The sequence below is a fragment of the Oratosquilla oratoria genome, chromosome 16 (genome assembly GCF_046742065.1).
Source record: "Oratosquilla oratoria isolate Oo_2021 chromosome 16, ASM4674206v1, whole genome shotgun sequence".
Classification (NCBI taxonomy): Eukaryota; Metazoa; Arthropoda; class Malacostraca; order Stomatopoda; family Squillidae; genus Oratosquilla; species Oratosquilla oratoria.
The window spans coordinates 37,554,901-37,559,900 of NC_134792.1; positions in this window are offsets into that span (position 1 = coordinate 37,554,901).

Here is a 5,000-nt window from a genome sequence, read left to right on the forward strand (position 1 = left end):
TTAAATTCAAAGTCAAAGAATACACTCTGTCTTCACAAGATTTAGCTTTAATGAGAATGACTTTTACATCACTGACGTTCCCATAAGATATATCCCAGACCTGCGGTGGGAAATGATTGAATTTCAGTTTTTCTTCAGGAACGAAACCCGTAATCTCATAAATCTCCTATGTCCTTATCCTCTTCTGTAAGGCGTAGTTACTATTTCTTGAATATAGCATCAGATTCAGGCCCTTATGTAATTAACGGTTTTTCTCCCAGTGCAGGAAAATCCTGGTCTTTATCATTCATCTCACCAATCAGGTGAATAATCTGTCAAAAACCAGTCTGTTTCAAATGTTCAATAATCTTAAAAAATATATGTATATATAGTTCTTTTGATCTTGGCACGCATTTAGTGATCTTATAATTTTAGTTTTGTGTCGGGCATTTTTTTTTTTTCAGGACTGTCTTTAGCAATTATGATTCAACCCCTCTTTCAATTTCATCCCGAATTCGTTCTTGGAGTAGCCATAGAATACCCTCTGATTCCCCTAAGAGATAAGAAAACCAGCCTTTTAGTTAAGGTTACAGGAAAGTTGTGATAAGGGATTCGTCTTTAAGATACTTGGCCGTATGAATGTGGATTTCCTTTTCCCTCCTCTCCATTTTTTCTCCATTCTCAATTTTCCTTCTACCAAAAAATCATGTGACGCCCATCCCTCGTTCTCTCTCCTGAAAATAAGAACAGGTAAGAATCTTCCAATAATCCCTTTGGGGACTACTAAATGGGATATCAATACCTTCTTGTTCAGTCTTCTCCACACCACCCTTTCCTGTGTATATATATGCTTGGCTCTTTTCTTGTCCACTGTGTTTACTATCACCAACTACCGTTCTAAACATGTCTCCAGCATCACCTCTCCACTATAGTACAACACTTACCTGGCCTCCCAGACCTCTCAAATACTCTATTGGTTCATCTACAGCATTGAATTCCCGTAATACCAACACATTTACATTCCTTCTATAACTTTTTATGTACTTATTTAAATAGACAAAAATAAATAAAATAAATAGATACATATATAGATAAATAAATAAATAATAAATAATTAAATAAATAAATAAGTAAATAAATAAATTAATAAATACTTAAATGAATAAATAAACAGGTAAATAAACAAATTAGTAAATATACATATTCATATATATATATATATATATATATATACTTATATGTATATATATATGTATATATATATACATATATATATATATATATATATATTTGTGTGTGTGTGTGTGTGTGTGTGTGTGTTTGTGTGTGTGTGTGTGTGTGTGTGTGTGTGTGTGTGTGTGTGTGTGTGTGTGTGTGTGTGTGTGTGTGTGTGTGTGTGTGTGTGTGTGTGTGTATCTGTGTGTGTGTATTATATATATATATATATATATATATATATATATATATATATATATATATATATATATTGAAGTATGTAAGACAAATGAGTGGAAGGGTGGTGAGTTAAACACAAAGAACAGTTGGAGTTTTATTCACTGACGTTTCGTCCTTACCAGGACATTCTCAAAGTACATACAGTTTCAGAAAATTAACAGCTTATATAATCCATCCTTGCCGTGTTCCCCTCCTTCTATACTCTCATCCGTCCTCTACCCGACTCCGACTATGTCACTTCTCCCTCCGTTCTCAATTGTCCTTTTTACCTCCTTGACAATCAGAGTACTTACCGCTCCTGCTAATTTTATAAACCCTTCCCTATGGTTGATGCAGGGGTGGGAAGTAATGTAGGCTGCCTCTACTATTTTTCTTTTCTTTTTCTCTAGACCTTTGTGGAGCACCTCTATCTTTTTCCAATCTGGAAGATGACCACATTGGTCTAAATGAACTACTAGCGAGTTGGAGGTTCTGTGAGCTCTGACGTCATTTTTGTGCTCATATGTCCGTAGCTCCACTGATCTTCCCGTCTCTCCATAATATCCTAACGGACAACCACCACATGGTATATTGTAAATCGCGCCCTTCTCTATATCCTTTTCTGATCTATTTCTATTCTTGACAACTTCTCCTAATTTTTTACCCGTGGAGAAAGCAACGCTCACACCCGCTTTTGTGAGAATATGTCCCAACTCCTCCGCGTACTTCGAGTTGGGGACGGACAAAAACTCCGCCCTGCCTTCTCCGGACCAGTCGTCCTTCTTCCTTCTCATTATTGCCGTTGCTTTCTTCCTCAATCTGTGCAGTAGTCCTTCCGGGTATCTGAGTTTAGTGAATACTTTGAAAATATATTTGATTTCATCCTCTAAAAATTCTTCGCTACAAATACGGTACGCCCTTAAGAAAAATCCTATAACCACTCCGTTTTTAATTTTGTTGCTATGCGCTGAGTAGAAATGAATCACATCGTCTTTATTGGTGCTTTTTTCTGTAGACAGAGAAAGATATCTTATTACCTCTCCTCCAAATCACCGTATCCAAGAAAGCTAGTCTGTTATCCGTCTCGTGTTCGATAGTAAACTGGATGTTTGGTTCGACCTGATTCAATCTACTCAACTTGTCATCTAATTGTACCTTTTTCGGAGCGATGACAAGGACGTCGTCCACATACCTCAGCCAAAGCGTGTCTCTACCCATTATCCTTATGAAATAATCTGTCTCTAAAACTTCCATATACAATGAAGCTAGAACCGCACTGAGAGGACTACCCATTGCAAGTCCTCGGTGTTGTCTGTATTCTTTCCCGTTGAACATGAAAGGACCAAACTTCACACATAGAGACACTAATTTCAAGTAATCACTTTTGCCCACTGGTAAATCAGCCTCATCCAAACTGTCTACCACCTTCTTTGCCGCTGCCAACGCTCCTTCTACCTCGACATTCGTAAAGAGCGCAGTTACATCATAGCTAGCCATTACTTTTTCTGAAAGATCACCATTCTTTAACCTCGTGATCAGATCTCCGGAGTTTTTTAAATGGGCATTACTTATCGAGCCTAGCCTCTGTGATAGTGGTTTGGCTAAGCACTTGGCTAGTCTGTGCGGGGCGCTCCCGATACCAGAGGTGATGGGTCTCATCGGGACGTTTGGTTTATGGGTTTTCGGAAGTCCCCGCATTCTGGGTGGTTTAGGGGCTTCCTCTAACAGACCCAGTAGCTTTTTCCCCCGGCTGGTTCTTGTGAGTATCTTCCTTGCTTCTTTCTTAAATTTCTCCCCTTCTAAAGCTGCGTGCCCAATATGTTTCTCTTCATATGTATTGGTGTCGCTGAGCAAGTCTAACATTTTTGCGTCATAATCTACCCTGTTCATGACGACAACTCCTCCACCTTTATCCGCACTAGTGATTACTATATCGTCGTCTCTTCCTAGTTTCTCTAAGGCTAATCTGAACCGTCTGGGTATGGAACATTGATTGATCGTGGCTAGAGCATGAAAGCATGTGACTAGACCTTGTTTGAAACCTTTTTCCACGTCACTGTCATTCGGCAAAGAAGGTGGTAGACAGTTTGGATGAGGCTGATTTACCAGTGGGCAAAAGTGATTACTTGAAATTAGTGTCTCTATGTGTGAAGTTTGGTCCTTTCATGTTCAACGGGAAAGAATACAGACAACACCGAGGACTTGCAATGGGTAGTCCTCTCAGTGCGGTTCTAGCTTCATTGTATATGGAAGTTTTAGAGACAGATTATTTCATAAGGATAATGGGTAGAGACACGCTTTGGCTGAGGTATGTGGACGACGTCCTTGTCATCGCTCCGAAAAAGGTACAATTAGATGACAAGTTGAGTAGATTGAATCAGGTCGAACCAAACATCCAGTTTACTATCGAACACGAGACGGATAACAGACTAGCTTTCTTGGATACGGTGATTTGGAGGAGAGGTAATAAGATATCTTTCTCTGTCTACAGAAAAAGCACCAATAAAGACGATGTGATTCATTTCTACTCAGCGCATAGCAACAAAATTAAAAACGGAGTGGTTATAGGATTTTTCTTAAGGGCGTACCGTATTTGTAGCGAAGAATTTTTAGAGGATGAAATCAAATATATTTTCAAAGTATTCACTAAACTCAGATACCCGGAAGGACTACTGCACAGATTGAGGAAGAAAGCAACGGCAATAATGAGAAGGAAGAAGGACGACTGGTCCGGAGAAGGCAGGGCGGAGTTTTTGTCCGTCCCCAACTCGAAGTACGCGGAGGAGTTGGGACATATTCTCACAAAAGCGGGTGTGAGCGTTGCTTTCTCCACGGGTAAAAAATTAGGAGAAGTTGTCAAGAATAGAAATAGATCAGAAAAGGATATAGAGAAGGGCGCGATTTACAATATACCATGTGGTGGTTGTCCGTTAGGATATTATGGAGAGACGGGAAGATCAGTGGAGCTACGGACATATGAGCACAAAAATGACGTCAGAGCTCACAGAACCTCCAACTCGCTAGTAGTTCATTTAGACCAATGTGGTCATCTTCCAGATTGGAAAAAGATAGAGGTGCTCCACAAAGGTCTAGAGAAAAAGAAAAGAAAAATAGTAGAGGCAGCCTACATTACTTCCCACCCCTGCATCAACCATAGGGAAGGGTTTATAAAATTAGCAGGAGCGGTAAGTACTCTGATTGTCAAGGAGGTAAAAAGGACAATTGAGAACGGAGGGAGAAGTGACATAGTCGGAGTCGGGTAGAGGACGGATGAGAGTATAGAAGGAGGGGAACACGGCAAGGATGGATTATATAAGCTGTTAATTTTCTGAAACTGTATGTACTTTGAGAATGTCCTGGTAAGGACGAAACGTCAGTGAATAAAACTCCAACTGTTCTTTGTGTTTAACTCACCACCCTTCCACTCATATATATATATATATATGATGAGTTTAAACTCACCACCCTACCACTCATTCTGTCTTCCCACCTCAACATATATATGTATATATATATATATATATATATATATATATATATATATATATGTAAATGTATATGTATATGTATATGTATATGTATATATA